This window comes from Rutilus rutilus (assembly GCF_951802725.1).
Source record: "Rutilus rutilus genome assembly, chromosome: 25".
In the NCBI taxonomy this organism is placed as follows: domain Eukaryota; kingdom Metazoa; phylum Chordata; class Actinopteri; order Cypriniformes; family Leuciscidae; genus Rutilus; species Rutilus rutilus.
The window spans coordinates 8205196-8228284 of NC_140229.1; the positions used below are offsets into that span (position 1 = coordinate 8205196).

The 23089-nt window shown below is 36.7% G+C and overlaps 1 long non-coding RNA gene across 2 annotated transcripts in view; it reads left to right on the forward strand.

Moving 5' to 3' along the window:
• The window catches only part of LOC311285310, a 47852-nt gene continuing 24763 nt past the window's right edge, over positions 1-23089 (forward strand). The window contains exon 1 of one of the 2 annotated variants that reach the window (XR_014626335.1): positions 1-340. This is a non-coding gene — a long non-coding RNA (uncharacterized lncRNA). The remainder of the gene's footprint in view (positions 341-23089) is intronic. The other variant, XR_014626336.1, reaches the window with a different exon arrangement.

Sequence of the window (23089 nt, forward strand, 5' to 3'; positions counted from 1 at the left end):
GGTGCGAACTAAATACCTGCCTCTCTGACCACCAGCCTTTCAGCCCCGCTCATCTGCGCTTGTGCGATTGCTGGGAGGAGGCATCCGCGTTCCGTCCGCTTTTGTGTGGTTGTACAGAACTGCTGCGGTTGGGAGGAGGAGGAGGTGGAGGGGAACAGCTGCTCCCCACACAGAAGCCGGTTTCCTAGCCTGACAGGCAGCGAGAGGCAGCCAGCGCCGGGGCTGTTTTCCCGGGGGCCCTCGGGTTGGTTCGACAGTCTCCGGTGCTCCGGCTAGGAGGGAGATTTTTATGGTGGCGGCGAAACACGAAATGGACCAGAACAAGTAGGATTCTTTCCTTGTGAGTACTATGCTGTTTTTTTTTTTTTTTTTTTTTTTTTGCTAAAGTTGCATGGACACAAAGGATCGTACAGTCCTTGATGTTCTTTTTTGTGCTGTTTTGTTTGGCTTCTCTTTGCCTCTCTGAACCGTCAAGAACTCAGTTTCCTGTGAGAAACAACTCGGGCAGTTTATCACTCGCATTGAGCTGCAGGTTTTCGTGAAAAGGGAGCTTTGTGCTTTTGAATTGCAGCTGGGCTAAAGGGTCACGGCCGGAGGCATCGGTGCTGTGTGTGTGTGTACGTACATACCAAATACGGACTACGATCTGATAAAGACCGTTTATGAATGTTTGTAAATCCTCTAGTATTGCTTATGGAAGTTATGGGACTCGACGGCATGCTTTGAACTTGGCAGAGAGTGAGAAACTTTTGCGTAAACTGTTGGAAGGACTGTACGGAGAGCCGCTCGCACTGTTACATACTTATGGCTGCCGGGTTTTGAATCTGTGATGCTCTCACACAGTATTTAAGGACATCGCTGAACTTGTTCATTCATTTTTTGACAGAATATTTTTCAGGGAGTGCATTAATCTTAAAGAAATGTATATATATACATATATATAATATATAGAGGCCCTTTTGTTTACCTTTCTAAGCAGCGATTTCATTAACAGGCTAAATTAATGGACAATATTTAGCTGAAATGGGCAATTCAAGCGAAAAAAATTTACTTGCTTGGTAATTTATTCAGGAACTTTGGCAATAGATCAAATGTGCTTTATGTTGTAATATAGGCCTAAAATACATATTTGTACTAATGAATGTCTGCTTTATTATTTGAGGTATTTCTCAGTGTACAGTAATTTTAGTCACAAAATTTTTTTTGTCACAAAGTATCTTTTGTTTGGTTCTTATCAATCTGAAACCTGGTGGTTACATGTATTCACATTATTTAGTTTTTTATACAACCTGTCTGTCTGATGCTGTGGCACCTGTTCTTCCAAAGCCGGAGTCTTGGAAAATGTCCTTTTCTTTAAGAAAAGCCTCTGTTCACCTTTTTCTGTTGCCCACTTAGACGACCTTGTGTCACAGGAATGAGATGTTTGGACAGGCATTATCGTACGGCTTTCTCTTCTAGAGTGCTGTTTCAAAGCACGGCCAGAGGCATGGAAAAGAGGGAATGCACAAAAAGAAAAAAGCAGGAGGACAAAATGGCAAAGGAGTCGAGTAGTTTTAGCTTAGCATGGGTTGTGTTGCTGCTTACGGTTTGCAGGCCATTTGTGTGTGTGTGTGTGTAAGGTGGGATACTGCAGTTTAGTTGTCAACTTAGCACAGAGAGAGAGCGAGGGGCCACCACTGAATCTAGTTCTCTATTTTAGGTATGTAGGTCACTATCCTCTGAAGTAACAGATCTGCACACCTTCTTAATGAGGCCTTCTGAAGTCTTTGTGGCAGATGGTTTATTTTTGGCTCTTTGCTGTTCTATATTAAAGTTTCTTCAGGGCACATCAAGTTGATGGCCTGGCTTTTAAAAAACAGATATCTCGTCTCTGATCTCCTCTCCTCTCCAGTCCTCAGTTTAGACAAATGTTCCATCTAATTTTAGGTTTATTACAGAGGAAAACCTATTTCTATTGGGCCTAACTTCTAGGCTTCTCTCTCTGTCTTTCTCGTTCTATATTGCATTAGTTACCATATTTTCATATATAGTTACCACATTATTTTTTTTAGCAATATTTTAGGTTAAATTTTATAACAATGAAGAATAGAAAGTCTCATTTAATATGACATAATTAAAGCTCCATGCAAAATAATTCAGAAAATTTAGGAATATATAGCATGTCACATCCTAGGAAATCTCAGTTTTCCCCATAGTAATATTTAATATCAGCTTCCTTTATATCTATATCTATAGTTGCATATAGGCAGGATGACAGCTATTTGATATTGGTAGATCCGTTACAGTATATAGTGCCATTATTGCTTTCAGTTTTTTTCTGCTAAAAGATGACTTTTGACTGAGAAAAAGTGCATGACCTCTGTGGGCTTCCGTATGTTTGGAAACAGTCACTACTTTTGCAGTTTTATACTGTACCACTATGAACTTGAACTCTTCTTACTGTACTTTAAAGGATTGCGGTCCTTGTCTCATGAATTAACCAGTTTCCACAAGATTTGTTATGACTTTAATTTCATTCTTAAATTGGACTGTAGAAACAATCTCCATTTGTTTAGCTTTTGTTTTTAGTCTTTTGTCCACACGTTTTTTTTCTGGTCTACGCTGGTTAGAGAGAGCATTGATTCAGCCCTTAATGAGCAGTGCTGCTCTTAACTTAGTGATTTTGACAGGGAGGAAAGGAACACTGTTATTCTGTGTGTGTGTGTGTGTGTGTGTGTGTGTGTGTGTGTGTTCCAATCGCTCTGCTGCGGTTCTAACGGACTAAAAGGTGGATGCGTACTTGCTCTCGGTTGACAGGCAGAACGCTGAGTGCCGAATGTGTTTAACTGCCTCGCAGGCTATAAATTTGTCACACTGTCATTTTCCGGGAGTAGAGTGAAAACCGCAGTTTGCCACAGAGCTTTATGGGCTGTGAGTTTCCAGGTGCTATGTGGTCAGACAGTTCTGGTGATCAGGATTCGGGGCCTGAGACATGTTTTTTCTAGGTATTTGGTTTCCTCAGAAGCTCTTGTTATAAAGATCATAACTAGATGGGTCTGGATTGTGTAGTTGAAAAACTTTCTGGACAACTTGTGGATAGAAACTCCGCTGTCTTCAGATTAACTTTCTGCTTATTATTTTTTTCAAATAGTTCTTTAGTTTTCATCACATTTTTTTCTATAATGTGTGGATTATTATCATATTCAAATGAGTAATCATTTTATTTTAATTAAATAAAAGTAATTTTAGGCAGACTTTCCAGGTAAAAAAAAAAAAAAAAATCTATTCAAGCATCCATTTATTATGCATTTAATAGGATTAGATAATATTCATTATTTATTTATAACAGTTTTGTTACGTTTGAAATATTATGATGTGTAAATTAATATTATAATGATACATTTTTATCCAGCATTTTTTGGTTTAACTTAAAAATAATTCTTTATTTATGTTTTCACGATTTCAAGTGTTACAGACATTGTGTTTAAACCATAAATCTTTCTCGCATTCCTTTAGGCTTTAGTTCATTAGTTTAGCCGGATTCTGACACTCCACAAATTATTAGTTTGACTACAGTATCGAGAAATGGCACTAAGAAGCTTTCTCTCTCTCTCTCTCTCTCTCTCTCTCACTCTCTCTCTCTCTCTCTCTCTCTCTCTCTCACACACACACACTCACTCTCTCTCTCACACTCTCTCACACACTCAACTCTCTCTCTCTCTCACTCTCTCTCACACACACACACACACACACACACATAATTTGTGTCCTGGAGAGCCATAAAAGAGATGATGTCATGTCTGAACTGGAGACTGTGTGTGTTTGCACTGATCCGTTTCTCATTCAGAACCATTGAATGGGCCAGATCGCTCTGAAAGAGGACCAAAAAAAGCCCCGAAATCCCCAGCAGACAGCCTGAAAGTTCCCTATTCTAGTCAAATTTAATTTAACTCAATCTTCTATAAAAAATGCAGACCAGGTTTTTTCTACATTTAAAGGTTTATATACCTTGTCCAGGAGGATTTATGATGATTGTAAGACTGAACAATAAGAAAAAAAAAAATAATAATCTGAAAAATGTCAGAATCTTTCAAAAAGCCTTTTGGAAATGTTTTCTCTCTCTCTCTCTCTCTCTTCAGCTTCCTTTTTAACAGGTAACTTGTTTCAACATTGAAAGGCAATATTTTACTTTAGTATGCTATCTAGAAAACTTTTATAATAAAGATATTTTATTGTATTTCTATTCTTTGTTACTATTCGTTTTTGTTTCAGGGAGATATTTTCCACACAAAAAAATGCAGGTTTGACAATATGACAAATCTATTGTGAAAAGCAGTGGAGGGCTACTATGTCTGTGTTAAATTTCACATGCATTTTTATCTGTTTCCACAAATTCTACAAAGACAAACTGTTTGTGCAGGTGTGATGGTTGTTATTTGAACCTTTTACTGATATTGTTAGTGACCTTTCAGAGTGTGTGCATGTTTTACAGAACAAAAGAAACATTTGTGTTTGGTTAATGCTCACTACAGTCCCCTAGTTCATGTGACATCACTTCCTACTCACTGGCAGCTGCATGGTGACAGGGCTCTAGAGGTGAAATGCATCTCCTTGCTTTTACGGCTGCCTTGTTTCGTCCTTGTTTACTTGCTAAATGTCCAGCAGTCTTCCATTCTTGCCTTTCTGATGTCCTAAAGGGACGGGGTGGGACTGCATTGAGAGCTACTCTTCATCAAGGGCTTTTGACTGCTGTCTGAAGAGAGGGGACTATTTCAGGCACAAAAGGCAAACACACATATTTAGTGTGAGACAAAGGCTGTCCTGGGCAGCTCAGTGAGGGGTTAAACTCTCCTTTTGTTTGCATGCAATTAGAAGATCACTAGTTTGACTTGTCGTGTCATCAAGTCTAGATTGATACTCAAGAAACCTGCCAAGAATGTGTTTGGGACATAATTCTCCACAAAATTAAAAATACAGTTAAAAGAAATTAATTTATATATATTTAAGTAAATTTTTAGAAATTATGTTTTTAGACATTATTTTCACAAAGGGTTAAGCACATTTAACCCCCTTTTACTGTAATGAAAAATAAATAAAAAATGATCATGATAATAATCTTATGTGAAAACAATAATGCCATAATTAAATTGCAAAATATTTATGGATCATGGTAGTTTTTATTGTAATGCTCAATATATAAAAAAATAATAATAATAATTTTGCAAGAAAGTAAAAAATGACTATAATTAGAACCAGTATGATTGGAATTAAAAAAAGATGTATAATGCCTGGAAGCATTACAATAATTGGAATGTACAGTAGCTGTAAAATTTGCCTGTTTGACATTAATTTAATGTCACAAAACAAAATATGATTTATTATCCTTTGATTTTCTAGTGAAGTGTGATTCATGTTTTCATGCGATTCATTTTCAAATACAAAGCTGCTGTAGGTTTCACAAGCAATCAGTCTCCTACATTTATTTATTTGTTTATTAAAACACTTTTTTACAAGTGTTTATGAATGTTTGAGTGGTTCTTTCTGTAACTATATTGTGTTTAGTTCTTGGACTGTCTTTATTACCTTTTCTAGCTACAAAACTGACTTCCGTCGAGTTTTATGAAAATGAGCATAATGAGCATTATTATTTTTTACATTTTTCAAATGTCAAGTATATTTTTGATTTGCATTTTTGAGGGGAAAAAGAGAATTCCTCAAAGTACAAAAGGATCCTCACTTTCTAGGGCAGACACAGGGACGTATGCATTGCCAAAGTGTGTGACGTGTGTGTGTGTGTGTGTGTGTGTGTGTGTGTGTGTGTGTGTGTGTGTGTGTGTGTGTGTGTATGTGTTGGACTAAAGCGCCCTTGAGAGGCAGGTTTAGAGGCAATAAAGGGAGATCTGGGAAGTGGAAACTCAATAGCGGCAGGGGCTTGTGTTGCTATTATGCTCATGAAGACTCCAGCATCTGTAGACAGCAGCCTGTGAAGTAATGAGTCGTCTAGGTTTATATTGACCGGTCTGGTGCGGTGGCCATGGGGACGATTACATTTGCTATTGAGAGTGAAAGGATTACACATCTAAAATAATTGAAATGCAGGGAATGAATAGATGGAGGTTGAAAATGAGGCCATCGCTCTGCTAACCAAGCTCTCTCCTTCTCTCTTTCGGATTTTTTTTCACCCTGACGTCTCAAGATCCCCCCCCCAAACACACACACACACACACACACACACACACACACACACACACACACACACACACACAATTTCTAAAGTGCAGGTGTTTTACCAAAAAAGGCACAACTTAACTGGCTTAATGACACAATGTCAATTAGTTAAATATTTATATTATATTATAATAAATAGCAAGTTAATTATGTTACTTAGAGCTGCACAATTATGATTAAAAATGATGTTGATAATTATCTCTATCATTAATTTTGATTATTATAATTGATTAATAGAGTAGAATGTTTGGTAACACTTTACAATAAGGCCTCATTTGTTAACATTAATGTATTAACTAACATTAATTGAGCAATGCATTTGTTACGGTATTTATTCATCTTAACATTAGTTAATAAAAATACAGCTGATCATTGTTTGTTCATGTTAGTTCACAGTGCATCAACTAATGTTAATAAATGCGACTTTTGATTTTAAGTAATGTATTGGTAAATGTTGAAATGAACATTAACTAAGATTAATAAATGCTGTAGAAGTATTGCTCACTCTTAGTCCATGGTAATTAATGTAGTTAACTAATGTTAACAACTGAAAACTTACTGTAAAGTGTTACTAAATTATTTGACAATGGAGGTTAAATTGTCTACATCGCAAGACATGTCTGTGATTTGGTTGCAATGCTCAACTGCTGCAATGGAGTATTTTTATGTAACAGCACATAAACAGATATAATTGTTACTTTTCGTGATCGTTCATTGTGCCATCTGTAATCTTAATCCTAATTATTTAGTTTTATTAATTGTGCAGCCCTAATGGTCCTTTTATTCATTTTAAATGACAATGATTCGGTGAATGTGCCAATTGAACATTTTCTCTCTAATGATTCTCTGGCTTTATATTTGAAGCTCAACTGAGCAGAATTTGATTCCTCTACAGATGAAAAACCTCTCCGCTAGGACGATACACTAAGGCTTTCTCTGTGAGTGGGAACCCGATCTGGGCCGGGACCGGTCTTCAGGGAGTGGGGTTGGGTCTCTGTTTACAGCCTCTGTGATTGGTTTCACTAACGGCCGGCCGGAGAGACAAACATATGCGTGCGCTCGTGAGACGGAAAGCTCTTGAGGGGTCCGACGGAGCAGAGGGCGAGCGTAACACAGCTGAGGGATTCAGAAGTATGAACCAGAGCCGTCTGCCAGCAGCCGAGCGCGGTGAACTCTGTGCCCTGGTGTTGTGTGTGGGGGGGGGGGGGGGGGGGGGGGGGGGGGAGTCGGTCCAAATCCCCAGACCACGCTGTAATAAGATCAGACCTTAATGGTGGTCAGGGTATATTTGAGCTCGGGTCCATATTGGCTCTGTCTGGAGTGTCAGTTGTATAAGTCTGGGCTTTTTGGAAAGCAGAGGTTTGAGTCATGTTGTTATTTTGTGTAATCTCAGGCCTCTTTTCTGTTGGAATGGCATCTTTGGTTCAATCCACAAATGTTATTAATGTCCCTAGACCGCAAGAGCTGCCTTTGGGAACTTTTACTATGATTCAATTAGACGTGCTTTGAGTTTCGGAAATCTTGATTGTATCTCGCGCTGATTACTTTGGTCTGCTGGTTACATTCAGCATTATGATTTAAATGGAATAATTCTAAACATTCTGAACAGAATTATTCCACTGTTGTTTGTTACATGTTTAAAGCTCTAAAAAAAAAGAAAAATGTGAATATAGTTTTATTTGGTGTCATTGTTAAATTCTTAATTCTGTTTGTTTGAGATCTATTGCAACGTTGTAGATTTTTCTTCCCCCCCCCCCCCCCCTTTTTTTAATGTAGTTCCAGATTTGTTAAATATGTTAAAGTTGCATATCACTTCACCCTTTATTTTCTCCAAACTGTTAGTATTAATTAAAAATAGCACAAAAAGATGCAAATCTGGTAAATTTACTTAATTTCTTGTAATATCTAATTTAATAAGCATCATTTTAGAAGCTGAGCAAAAACTGAATGGGATGACTATTGTAGTATTTAATAATAGTTAAAGTCAGTTATTCCTTACCACACACACACACACACACACACACAGGTCAGGTAAATCAGGTCACTTTTGATCTCAATTTCAAAAAGTGCCTGAATTTACCTAAATTCTTCCTCTGTATAGCCTATATTAAATGTTTTTTGTTGTTGGTATTTTTCCTTATCATTGTATAGAGTAATAAATTTGTATCTTTGCACTTTTATTGAGGGAATCAAAAAAAAAATGAATTGGAGGCAAAGAGAATGTTTGGTTAAAAGAGTTAATAAATATGCTTATTTATATGAATGTGTCACAGATTTATAAAATAGAACTGTTAATCAAAACTTAATAAAACTAAATCAAAACACAGAACACATAAAGGAGCTACACATATAAATGTGGAGATATCTTAAAATTGTTAAATTGTCATATTGTTTTATATAAAACATATAATTTCTAAATGTTTGAATAAAAATGAGATGGCAGAATTTGTAGACCTATTTTTAAAGGGATCCGCTTAAACACTAATTTCTTGCTATCGTTGCTTGATCCTCACTCTAATGGCATTCAGGCAGCTTGTCATCTCTGTTTAATGTGGACGCGTCCCGTCTCTTTCCTCTCAGTATCCTGCTCCATTCTGTCCCCGTCCTGCTCTGGATGACCTCAACTCCATGGGTCCACCTTAAAGAGCAGAGGCTGTGTCTGTTTTTTGTTTTTTTATCTCTACATCCCTGTGTTTCCGGGTCTGTGAGCGTAGACATGGCGTCACAGGAAATGAGGTGTGTTTCGTGTAAGCCGGACGAGCCCACCAGATCTGTGATGGTACAGCCTGGGCGGAATATTAATCGTGTGTGTGTGTGTTTGCACATGCGTGTGATCATGTGTGCACACGTGTGTGTGCATATGTGTATGGGTTGACAAGCTGCTCTGCTTGACATTGGGGTTGACCCGTGTGTGGCTGGCTTACATATGGCGGAGGTGTTGTTTAAGAGAGTGGGGGTTCTGGGGGTCTATTCTATATGAAGAGACGAGGCAAAGGTTTTTTTTTTTTACTCTCGGTCCCTCTGTTGACTTCCACTCTGACAGGATCTTGCACTTTCAGGCGCTGATGTTATGAAGCATTCAGATGTTAATGAGGGCTGAGAGAGGGGGGGGGGATTCTCACATAAACTTGATTTGTCCATGAATAGCAGCTTGTGTTTGTCCTGACCTCTTCACTGCCCGGAGACACCAACTACCCCGACCCGTTCAGATTCCCGGGACACACACACACACAAACACACACACACACACATTCTCTCTTTCTCTCCCTCACACACATACAGCTCAGCATTGTCTAAGAAACCACAATTGTTGTCTCTTAATATATTGTTTGTTTCACTTTTTCAAGTTTTGTGGGATCTGATCAGGGGGTTTTTTCCCTCTGATTTCCCTCCTCTTTTTGTCTTAATTAATTGGATGCTTGTTTTGAACTGATCCCTTATGCTGACTGACAGTGGTAATTTAAAATAAAACAATAAAAGATTTTATACTATATACTTTTTATTTTAATAAAAATATTTTTTTAAATTTCAAAAATGTTATACTTTATAAAATAATATTTTTTTAATTATATCATTTTATCGACTGATTGACAGTGGGACTATTATAAAATAAAAAAATGTGTATGATCAGTTTTTAAATTAATTGAATGAATAAATAATGTATTTTATAAAAAATATATATATATATTTTATAAATCATTTAATTTTATATTTTACAATAAAAGTTGTAAAATAAAATACATTGTAAAAAAAAAAGATTAATAAATAGCTATAAAAAATTAGTTACAAATAAAATCGTATGTAAATGGATGTTTTGGGGGTCACTTTTCAGTCATTGTGTTCAATTGTTATAATATTCTGTTTATTTTATCAGTTCCAAACACATCTGGTACAGAAGAAACAAATCTAATCTCATTGGCCGTTTCTCCTGTTTCTGAACACAAAAAGTGTTCTAGATAAATGTCCCTCAGGCTATTGTGAACAACATTTGTCCTGTTTAAAATCTTCCCCTGATTGGCTCTGGTCTGCTACATCACATTACACTTCCTGATTATGTGTTAATCAGAGATACCCCCCCCCCCCCCACACACACACACACACACACACACACACACACACAATTCGTAGACGTTTTTTCCCTTCTAATGGTTCTCATTATCACTATTAGTTGCTTCCTGACTGTTGAACTTGTGAAGTTTAGTGCCTCAGGTCTCTTTAGAAGCTTTTGTGCATTTCTTACATTTTTAAATCATCTGAATTGATTTTATTATATTTTATATTTTTTTAATCTCAACCAACAGTACTGATGATTAGAAGACACATTTTTTTCAAAACCCACTTTATTTTAACATTAACCTTAATATTTTTTTTAGCAAAATAACAATACTGATATACAGTATTTTATGATGCAATATGTAAGGTGCTATAATGGGTTAAATAAGTCACTTTTAATTTCAACCATTGAACTCGTTGGGCTTGAAAAATATCGGTTAAGAAGCATTTGAAATGTTTTGAAAAGTATGTCCTTTCCCAGCGATGAACAGACTGCTTATTGTTTCTCGTTGGCGTTGCCAAAGGCCGAACCAGATATGGATCTGTAGGTCGGGACTGCAGGTGACCCCAAACACCTAACTCATTTTTCCCCGGCTGTAGAGATGCATCTGAGCATTCTGCAGTTATATTCTGACACAGCCCATACATAGACAAGTGAAACCACTGGAATTTCCCTTCATATGACATCATATGTGTCATTTGGCAGAGGATATCTGGGTTGTGTCAGTGTGATATTCGAGCTAAAAAAAAACATTGGTAACACTTAATAAGGTTTCATTTATTAACGTGAACTAAGAATGAACAATGCTTCTAAAGCATTAAGAAAGGTTAATAAATGCTATATAAATATATATTGCTCATTGTTTGTTAGTTAATGTATTAACTAATGTTAACAAATGAAATCTTACTGTAAAGTGTTGCCAAAAAAACATCAGCAGATTCTCATGTTCAAAGCTGTGTGTGTGTGTGTGTGTGTGTGTGTGTGTGTGTGTGTGTGTGTGTGTGTGTGTGTGTGTGTGTGTGTGTGTGTGTGTGTGTGTGTGTGTGTGTGTGTTTCTCAAGGAAAAGACCAGTGCTGGAGCGTTACTTCGTTCTTAAAATGTGGGTGTTTAGACACTCCATGATCTCGAGCATCCCGCCGCCTTACAGACGAGCATTTACTGGTCTGCACATAATTAAAAGCTCTTTGTGATAGCCGTAATGATAGAGCCGCTCTTTTGTTCCTGTTGAGCTGATCTGAGAATGTTGGGGCTTAATCGTCTCAGCTTGCATTTTTTCTGTCAGGGCAATTGAAGAATCTCATATAGGCTATGTGTGTGTTTTTTTTTTTTTTTGTAGTGTTTTTTGCACGTCATTTTGCAATAAATCTTTTAATTAGAAAATGCTTGATGGTTAAAACACTTGTGAAACCTGACGGCAGTAATGGGCAATAAAGCTGTTAATTAGCTATTGTGTTCCGTTAAGTTAACAATAGGGTCATTTTACAATGCATTAAAGAACAATGAGTCTAGCGTCTGAAAGCAGGTGAGTGTGTGTTTGACCTGTAGGGGGTGGGAGGGGTTCCAAATGTCAAACAAGAAAGCTTTTATAAAGCGAAGGAGACACTCAGTGTTGCCCCTTTCCAGCCCAAACAGACACATTCAGTACATTCACTTGTTCTTATGGATGCTATGAGCATCTTTTAAAAGCAGTTACCTGGTTCTTGTGTTCATGTGAAATGATTCTTCTAATGCATTTTTATGCTATTTATTAATTGCAATTTCTGTAAAGAAAAAAGATTAACTTTGATTAACTTTGAATATTATTTAAGTATTTAACATTACATTTAATATTAACATTTAACAGTCATATTGTATTATTAATTAATTTTGTAATTAACTTAATTGTTTTATACTTTAAAATTGCTTAATTTGTTATTAACTATTGTAATATAATTTAATATTTTATGTGTTTTTTTTTCCTCCGGGCAATAATGGTGTTAAATGTTAAAAAGCCTTTTTTGTTTGTTTTTATGGTTTTAAATAAAACATTTTAAATAGTTTTAAAGGTTTATGCTTTAAGGGTTGTGCCTACTCTGAATTTGACTTTCAAAAATAAATCTAACCTGAGAAATATTTACTGGAATGAAGACTGTGACAACTATCCCTCGTCTCTGCTGTTTATTATTTGTCAGCGTTAATCATTTCAGCAGTACAACAACAATTATGAACTAACATTAAAACCATAGTTTTTCCATGTTTACGGCGCCCTTTAAATGTCTCTCTTTGACAGTCTGTCCCTCCTCTAGCCGCACCATTTAATCAGTCCTGTCCTGGTGTCATTCAGTTACGGCACAGATGTGATGGATGAACGACAGCCCCGTATAAAGATGTAGATCAGAATTCGGACTGGGGATTATTTTGGTCTAATTGATTTTAAGAAAGGCATCTGGTGCAAATTTGTGTTTTTAATTCGCATCAAATCTTTCGTTTAATTTCCAGCATCATTCCACAATTCAATTAATACCAGTAAGGCTCTTTGCAGACTTACCAGAATGTTGTTTTCTGGTATGTATAATGCCTGAATGGTTAGTTGTGGTCATGTCGGAGAGTTCAGCGTCTCTCTGGAAGAGATTAAACTCTCCGTCTCCGCGCTGCCGGCGTGTTTTCTGCTGTCTTTCCCACCCAGGTGGATCTCTGCATGTGGTCTTCCTGAACGCCACATTTATTTCTCACAAACTAGCAGGAGAATTCAGCTTTACATCTTGCTTGTTAAATTTTAAGCTTCACCTTTAAGATTTACTGTATGCAACGTTTTATGAGAATTAGATGATTAATAATAATTATGCTGAAATTGAATTGGAAATTCAGTTTTGTTATATATTGGCTTTTTCTGTATACAGAAAACCTTTTTGTATTTGTGTATATATATATTTTTTTTTTTATACAATTCAGTAATATATTTGAAGCAGAAATATTCTTTTTTCCTCCCTATAATTGACTTAAATATGCACACAGACTTTCTTGCTGTTGAACTTTAATCATAAAACATATTTAATATTATAATTGTAAATACTATTTATAATTTCTCTTAAAAATAATAATCAGCATCATCGTTGTTAATGCTATTTATACATAAAGTATAAGATTAAAGTGTTGTATTTCACTACACAGTCAAATGTATTAAAATAGGCTTATCAGAACTATACATAAACTACTGTCATGCTAAATGTAAGCTGTCTGAAATGCAATTTATTTGTATTTTTAAATGATTCATACAACATATATTTTTGTAGCCTTATATAGCTATAACAATATCTGCAAACCTGTATCAAATAATTGGGTGAATGCATATAGAAAATGTAAAGGTTTGAAATGCTTATTAATAATATCATATTATAATTATCTTACAAATCACCTTTCAGAAGCGTCGAGCTGCATATTTGATGTAAAAGAGCGCATTTTATATCTGCGAGAGCTGCGGTAAAATTGCCCAGCTCTTTATTCGGAGTGTGTGTCTCTTCCTATGGCAGATCTCATTTTTTTTCCTTTCTGCTTTTACGCCATTGATTTTCTGCTTCCTGACAACAATGACATTGTCTTCTCACTTGGCTGATCTCTTTCCGTCCTTTGCCTTTGAATTTGCTCACTTTCTGCTGTGGTTTTGTCCGTCCTCCACGTCTCTGTGTCAGATGGACAGCGAGTCTCTTCATCTCTGTGTGTCTAAATCATTTGAATAAGAACAGGGAGACACATGGATCTTTAAAAATGTGTTTCACTGCTGACTGCTTTTCTTTTTTTTTATTCTTTAAAGTGAAATGCAACCTATACATTTATTACAAAAATATCTTCCAGACAGCTTAAAAAATTATTTGATGACATATTAGGCATTTCTTCGAATAATTGATTAATGTTATTAAATAATATATATATTTTTTTAAATAATTGAAAGTTTATTTATTTGTTCCTGCTGAAAATATTAGCATTTGTGAAGATCAGTTTAGGGTCATTGTTAATTAAAATATAATTCTTGCAATTCTAGAAAATAGAAATTTAATTCTAGATTTAGGCATAAAATCCTGGAAAAAGAGAAAATACATGTACAAAATTAAATAGTATTTGCTTGTTTTTCTGGTCTGTATTTTATATTAATTATGGATGTTTTAAGCGTGTGTGTGTGTGTGTGTGTGTGTGTGTGTGTGTGTGTGTGTGTGTGTGTGTGTGTGTGTGTGTCCGTCTCTGCCGTCCTTCACAGAAGAAAACATTTGAAAGATGACAAAGGAGTCGTTTAAAACTCCAAGGTCACAAATACAGACTCTTCATATTTAGTAAGAAAATGTGTTGCTTAATTTTATCAGTAGTTCATGTCGTATTAGTTTAAATTCATTTGTAAAATTGATTTGGATGAATATGCAGTTGAAATTAAGAAAAAAAAGAAGAAAAAAAGTCATTTTAAAGGTGAATACACCTGAAAATATCACTCATTTAGACTGTTTAAATTCACATTTTTATTTTGTCATTAACCTCATTTTATTTTCTTGTGGCCTTTTATCTTTCTTAATTTCCTCTTTACTGTAACATTAAAGTGGAGGAGAAGAATAGTAGTACCGCAGAACTATATATATACATATATATTCATTAAAAATGTTTTTTAATACATTCGGGGGGGGAAAAGAGATAAAAAGAGACCTTAAATCTGTAGAAAAAAAATCTGATTATTAAATGAAATTAAACATGAGAAAGGAGCAGTCAAGTCTGACCAGAAGAAAAAAAAAAATGCTGGCTAAGCTAACTGTTTCACACATGCACCGACAGAAGGTTCGATACGCATTCGATCGATGAATGAAAAGGCACAATGGCAAAATCGGACGGGCTTCTTTTCAAAACCACGTCCCCAGCGTTCCCCGCAGTCTGCAGTTCCACGGCAGGCGGAGAGCAAGGGTTACATCAAGGCTGCTCTGTGGACCGTGCAAACAAGTCTAGACCAGTGACCTGCTGAATAGCTCCCTTTGAAGAGCACGCAAGTTCGGTCGGGATGAAGAGAAATTGAGGCGGACCCTCTTTTGAGTGTGGAGCAGCCCGTGGCCGCTGGGAGGTAAGGGGCAGGGGAGAGCGACAGCATCTGCTTCCATGGTTACTGGCCGGGCATGGAGACCTCGCTATTGTGGAGAATCTGTTCTCATGCTCCCACCATGGAAATGTCACGCATTTTAAGAGCGGCCGGTCCGGGACGCTCTCTTCATCAGCCAGGCGCTTTTTTTTTTTCTTCTTCTTCTTCCCGACTGTAGTCAGACGATAGCACATGGCAGCTTAGGAGACGCGAGAAACTGAGGGAGGGGTTTTGTCACATGATCGCAAATCAAAATCTTATTTTGGAGTAAGATATTTGGAGTGAGATTTCTGTCTGGGGTGATCCGGAGGTGGGTGGGGGTGCGCCTCATGTTGTGATGATGGATCGCCGTGGAAAGGGCCAAAGGTCAAGGTTTATATTGTGAAGTCGGGGGGTCTTTTGTTGTATGGAGGTCATATTTATGTAATTTGACTTCAATGCGGCTCATTTGAATACTTAGAAAGTTTTGTCCTTAAAAGCCTATTTTTGATGTTTGTACTTTTTAAGAGTTGAGTCTTTTCCCTATAATGCTATTTTTAAAGCATTTAATTGTGCCGTACGGAAAGGCAGGCAAATGTATTTGATGGTGGTGGATGTCGGGTGCGTGTGGACGGTTTGCTGTTTGTCTTTCTGTGGGGGTTGTGGTGGAACGCAGAATTTGGCCGTGCAGCTGACGCCTGCCCTCCCAGTGAGAACACAGAGGGGCCAGATGGCAGCGGTCTACCGAGGGTTCAGGGCAGAGGATTTGCCGGAGGACCGTGGGAAAGTCTTAGGCTGAGTTCACCTGCTCAAAGAGCAGCATCAGGATTAACACCAGCCCAGATTTAACCCGCAGTCCTGAACACAAATAGATAATCAGAACCCTGGAATATATGTGTCTCGTTTGAAATCGCACTACCTGGGTTTTCTTTTTGGTAAACTTTTTTTTTTTTTTTTATACTCAAGAATAGAGAGTAGATCTGATGAACGGATTGCTTTGACTCTATTTATTGCTGTGAAGGATTAAGTCTTGCGCAGCAAAGTAGTAATAATAATAATATTTATATAGTAATGAAAAAGAAATTAGAGTTAATAATTTAGAATTACTTGGAATAGGTTGGAATTTTATCTAGAATTCTAGGACTTAAAATATAATTTTTTAGATATTTATAGTAATATATATATATAAAATGAAAAGTATATATAGGCTTTATATGTCATTTTTTTTCTGAGTTGTATGTCATTAATGAGGATGTTTAAAATTCTCATGTTTGAATTGTAATAGATTGTTTGCTTTGTCTAGATTTGTGTGCGCGTGTGCACACATACACACACATTCACATGCAGCAGCAATATTTAAAAGATGTCACATCATTCAGATCATGCCCACTTCTCAAGTTTACAAAAACAGACGAGCACATAAAAAAAAAAACATGCATTTTGGCATTAATTGAACTGTTTGTAAATGCATTTGCAGAGTTAATCTGGGATCATCTAAATGAAACAATCCCAAACAAATTATCAGTTTTTATAGACAAAGGTGCACCTTTGACGTATCTGTCATTTGTTGTTTTTTATTATATCGTCTACCATGTAGATAGAAATGGTAAAATATCACAGCCATTTGTGTTAAAGGGATAGTCACCTAAAAATGGCAATTCAGTCATCATTTACTCACTAAGATCTGAGCTGCTCTTCCATGCAATAAAAGAGAATGATGACCTTGACTGTCCAGCAAAAATTTGTAAGGTTTTTATTGAATAATGACTTCCATTTCAGTCTGTTCCTCACACTAAGCTATCGTGTGGCTTTAGGAGACTCGAAATATAGCATAATACTGCTTTTAAGAGGATTTGTTTTAGTCCTTTTTGGAGCTTGACAACCCCTGTTTCTCTTTAACTGAATGGAAAAGAGCAGCTCAGACATTCTGCTGAACATCATCTTTTATGCTCCACAGATGAAAGAAAGTCTTATGCATTTGAAATGACATGAAGGTGAGTAAATTATGACAATTTTTTTAGTAAACTACCCCTTTAAAAGCCAGACGAGCTGTTTTCCTGTCCCGCCTCAACCCTGAAATTAAGCATCTGTTTGAAACCTGAATGAGATTTGTGGTATTGTCTGAAGCATGGTTCAATATTCAATTACAATCACATTTTCAATAATTAAAGGGGTCATAAAATGCATTTATTTTTTTAATTTCATAATGTTCTCTGAGGTCCGCTTATATTGTTATCAAGATTGTTATCTAAAAAAAAACATCTTAATTTAGAAGTAATAAGATATTTTCAATCCTGTTTCTGACCCTCTCTTTCGAACACTGTTTTGTAAACGCCCACTGCTATGATTAAAAAATATCTCTGACATAGTTGAAACATTTGCCAACAATGTGAAACATTTCTGCATATTAACTATGCTTTATAAGTCTTGGTTGTGGCAAAGAAAATGTAAGTAGTTGGAGTTACTAGTTATAGTTGACAAAGGATGGCTTACAGTGTTTGTCATAGTTGTTGTCTGTCGTTCTATTCATAGTTCATCCTTTACGATAAAGTTAAAAAGTAAACATTTGCAGTGTTGTGTTTTAAATCAAATGAAACGTGTTGTAATGTCTTACTGATGACAAAACAGATGTCACTCACTGAAGCTTTTATTCAGGATTACAGTGATTGGCTTAGAAAAAAGAAAAGAAAAAAAAGCAGTATTCTCTTTTTTCTTTCTTTCTTCCGTATCCGATAATCCAATGCATGTAAGGGATCATAGTTCACCCAAAAATGAAAATTCTGTCATAATTTACTCACCCTCATGTTGTTCCAACCCTGTATGAGTTTCTTTCTTCTGTTGAACAGAAAAGATGATATTTTGAAGAATGTTGATGCTAGCCATTGACTTCCATAGTATTTTTTTTTTATTACACCATGGCACAGCATCATCTTTTATTTTCAGTCTCTCTGAAAAGCCTGCATCGAATTGTGTCTTGTCTAAAAACGAATTCGCAGTCGAACAAACGAACAGTGTCTTAGGCCGTGTGTCCACCAAAGCGTTTTTTTTCCCGTGGCTATAGCGTATTTTTTCATTTGTTTTAAATGGGAGCGGCCAGGAGCGTAATGAGGCGCTGAGCGTCTATTTCACGCTGAAACGCTCTGCGTTTTTTGCTGGTCGCCGAGAGTTGAAGAATCTTTAACTTTGGGTAAAACACAGTGCTCATCACTGTCACTTATTACCCAGCCGTCCAATCAGAGTTGAGGAGGGGTGGGACAAATACCACACGGACCAACCGCCACATCCTGTTTGTACAACGTCAACAGACGACAACAAGAAGAAGCATAATAACGGAACAAAATAATTTAAAAACAAGAGCCAGAGCTTACTTTACGCTGTATCGACATTTTATATAGAAACAATACAGAATCAAACTATCTGTGAAATGAGATACTAATACTAAAAACACTGCGGATATTCCGCATCATAGCAAGCAAAGCGTCTCAAAAAAACACTGCGCTGCCGAAGCGCTCTCAAGCTCCCGCAGCTAGGCATTTTCAGCTGGAACTTCGTTAAAAATAAAGTTCATCCACGCTTTCTTAATGTTGGGATCACAAGGATGGCAATGCAAAGAGAGTTTTTCCACAACTTGGCACTTCAAAACGTCTTGGATTCCTCAGAGGCATCTCTATTGTTTTGTTTCTGGTAATCCTGTGTTTGTCTCATATTTACTACTACATGACATGCACGAATCTGTGGGCGGAGCTAAAGAGGCAGTGATCTTCTGCAGAGGTGGTCATAATAATGTGACAAAATCCGAAACGAGTCGTTTTCTAAGCTTGGTTTCAATAAAAGCTAACAAGGAAGTTTTAGGATTTTTTTTTTATAGTACTAGACTTTTTATATATCAAAAGATCAAGGAAAATTAGATTTTTCGATTCATGACCCCTTTAAACAGATGAGAAAATCGAACACGTTGTTAAAGGTTTGCATAAAATGTCTGGCGGCAGGTCCATTAGCTGTTGGTGTTGTGATCGGCGCTAGCAGCGCTTGAAAACACAAGTCACGCATAAGCTGTCTGTCGTTTGACTAAAGTGATACAAGGACGTGTCTCGTGTTTGGTCTCATGCTGAAGCTGATTTCTTCAGCCGCTCCTCAGGGTTCTCTGTCGTTCTTCAGTGTGAGAGGTGGATCTTGGCGTGCAGTCAGAAATTTGGGCCAAAAGGGATTTGAGGTGAGGACAGAGAGCGCTCTGTTAGCAGAGCCACATGAGGACATTCATCTTTGTGTGTTTCATCCAACTCCCACATGTTTCATAAAAGCAGCTGAACGCAGAAGCCGTGACGGGGCGTTTGCCTGCTGACAGCACAGGGGCATCGTGGGTCAGACTCAAGAGCTCTCCAGCAGCTGAGAGATCAAACACATCCACATGATGCTGAGTAATGATGTACTGTTTGACTTACACTTTGAACTCTGGGAATGTTTAAGAAGCATCTCTTGAGTTGTGCCATACAGGCGTTAGATTTGTTTGACTTCTGCTGTAGTTGATGATTCTGTTTGCGTTCTGGTTTTAACTGTCAAGTAAGTTTGTTTACATAAATCAGTGTGGAAACTTTTTTGTTTTGTTGTTGTTGTTGTTGTTCTCTTTGAAACTGCATTCCTCTTGTTGGAGTTGAGCCTGAGTTTGTCTCGAGCGTTTCAGCGACCACTAGAGTTTTGTGAGTATAACCAGGCACAACATGGCGAGTTTCCAGTAATAATCAATTTTGTCTTTTCACATCGCAGGGTTGTGCAAAACTCAGAATTGGTTCCCTTTTAATTCGTGTGAATCTTACTTGAATTCACTCAAATTACGCAATTAACAAGCCTCACACCACAGGGAGTTGAATTTGAATTTGAATTGGTGTGACAGGAAGAAGTATCTATCTATCTATCTATCGTTGTATCTATCTAACGTTCTATCTATCATCAATTTTCATTCAGAAACTGTTTTATTTGCAACTTTGAAAGATCATTTTTACAGTGTATCCTTCGATCTACTTTCTATTTGTCCATAATGTCAATAAACCTTCAAAGCTTTTTTTTTTTTTTTATCAACTTTTAAACAAGGCTTTTTCAAGCTAGCATTCGAAACTTGTCTTGGCATAGTTTGGATATTTAGTTCAAAATTACAGCTATATGAATTTCTGTTCATTTTAATTCTTCCTTGCATTCAAATTTGAATTTCAACTCTGCATCCTGTTTTGCTACTTAAATTCAAATTCAGTTTAGAATTTCTTAATTCAACCCCGAATGGTGCGGTCCAATCAGAACATGTTTTACTGTGTGTAATATTTTCCTCATTTGGAGAGAGATCAGATAGGGTGCTAACATGGTTACTGGGCCTTGTTTGCTTTAATCTGACATAACCTAATATATTAATATACACCGTACCTGTGTTACAGAGACTTTGTTGACCTGTTTGTAATTTCACGCCAGTGTCTAGGCTCAGGGTTATCCATCACACAGACACAGCTCTGCTGCGATTATAGTTGTGTGTTAAGTGTCTGCAACTAAGCTCATGTAAATGCAGATGTCTTGATGGAAACAAACTCAGGATTTGATTTGGCAACTGAAGGTTTGCTCTTGACAGCACTGCAGTGTTTTGCTTAAGGTTAATGGTTGTCTGTATTGATCACTCATAGCTTTGATGCTAAAGCCGGAGCTTCCTTGCATGTGAATGGATTACCTCTGTTTTGTTTTAGAGCGTAAGTGTCTCAGCCTTTGGGAAGTGGACCATTGCAATGGTGTGTAACTCCTTTAGGATCATTGTTCCAAACAAAATGGCCCCCCGGGGTATGTGACACTTTTCTCAAAGGCCTCTCATGAGGGGTTTAACGGGTTAACGGCAAACAAAAGAAACTGAGAACATGTAACTCAGCAGGGGGCCCTATGGAAACTCCAGGCAGCAATAATCTCGACCTAGTCACTTCCTGTTTGCTTTACCCAGAATCAGGAGTCTGTCACAGGGCTAAATTCAAGTTGGCAGCCACACATTGATCCCCAAGCATATTAATGTGCACTATTATGAGGATTTGACTTGAACTACTTTTTTTTTACTTTTCTGTATTTATTTTTCTGTTCTACTTAGTATGTTTGTAGAAACTTGTCGATCGTTTTTGATGAACAAATCATTCAAACAACTTTTTTACTTGTGAAAAATGTATGTATCAGTGTAGCCAAACATGTCAGTTACATGTAATTTATTTGATCCATGAAATAAACTTCATTTTCGTAAAATACTTATAATGAACCACGTCAAAAGCATTTCTAATGTCTCCAGCATGTTTTATAACTAACTAAAAATCAAACATAGTTCACCCCTCGTGCACGTTATAACGTCCGTCAAAAACCGTCAGTAAATGCTGTCTGTTAGAGACAATAACTTTCATAATACATAAGGCATGCAAGTATATATTTGTTCTCCACTCGCTGAAATTGAATCAGAATGATCAGGGACCTTAACACTGCATGCTAAAAAGAATGAACGCCAATCCAATTGATAAACTTTGCCGGATTAGAGAACATTGTTCAACGTGTTGGTTTTGACGGACATTTTTTATGCACAAACTACACATTCTGATTCTGACATTCCTAATTTGAATATTTTCAATAATTTTCCATAATTTTAGCTCGATAAAGATCGATAAAATGCTTAATTTTCCAATAAAAGATGATACATTTTTACATGATTTGTTACATTTAATTACCCCTTAGCAGATTTTGATTTATGTGCAAGTATGCAAGGGGGGGGAGGATTTTCACCAAATAAAGCTTTAACATTTCAGTCCGCTCCTCACACAAATCTATTGTATGGCTGCAAAAGACTTATGAGTCACTTTTATGGTGGTTTGTTATCATATTTGAATTTGACAGACCCCATTTACTTCACTGTGGAAAGACCAGCTTAAACGTATATTGCAAAATATTTTCTTTATGTTTTTTTGGAAGAAAGAAAGTCATATTTGATGCCCTTTTTGTGCATAAAATTGCAATAAAGAAGTTTAAATAAACAATTTTCATGTAGAAAGGTTGCTAATTAAAGAGATGATGCTGATTGGCTTGTTTTGATGACCATCCCATTGACTCTATGAAAGTGCCACAGAGAATTCCTATACATAAGCTTCTCTCACCTTCATAGGACTTTTTAAAAATGATTTTCAATGGCCTGTCAGTCTAATAATCAATAAGCATACCGTTCAGAGTGTCATGTTTGCAAATTCTGTTATTATTAAAGAAATCAGTTTACTCTTTGTATGCAAATGAGCACCCAGTCTCACTGTCTTTGTTCAGTCTGAGGTGTTGGTTTTTGTTGCACAAAAATGCAAAACAATTTTGGTTCAGCAATTTCCTGCACGGTGCAGGGGTGAATCATAATTATGCCTTTCCATATCATTCCTGCTGTGCCCTTCCAGCGTTCTGCTGAATCAGCAATGGATCAGGCAGCATAAAATGCCGTGATTTTCATGCTTAACGCTTTTTATCATGGCTGCAGAAAAATGAGCTTAAGAACAGGACAGACAGTGTGTCTATATTCCACTGCAGTCCATACAATTGTATAAATTTCACCCAGTTATGTTTGTTTGTCAGGCTGCAGCTAAACGTCTAGACCTAGAGCTTTATTCTCTTGGTTTGTGAAAGCCTGAGATGATGTTAGAGGTGCAATAAAACATCCTTTCCATGGTGATTTTAGAAGCATGGAATTTAATATATTCCACTTGATTGTAAAGACTAGCTTTTTGCC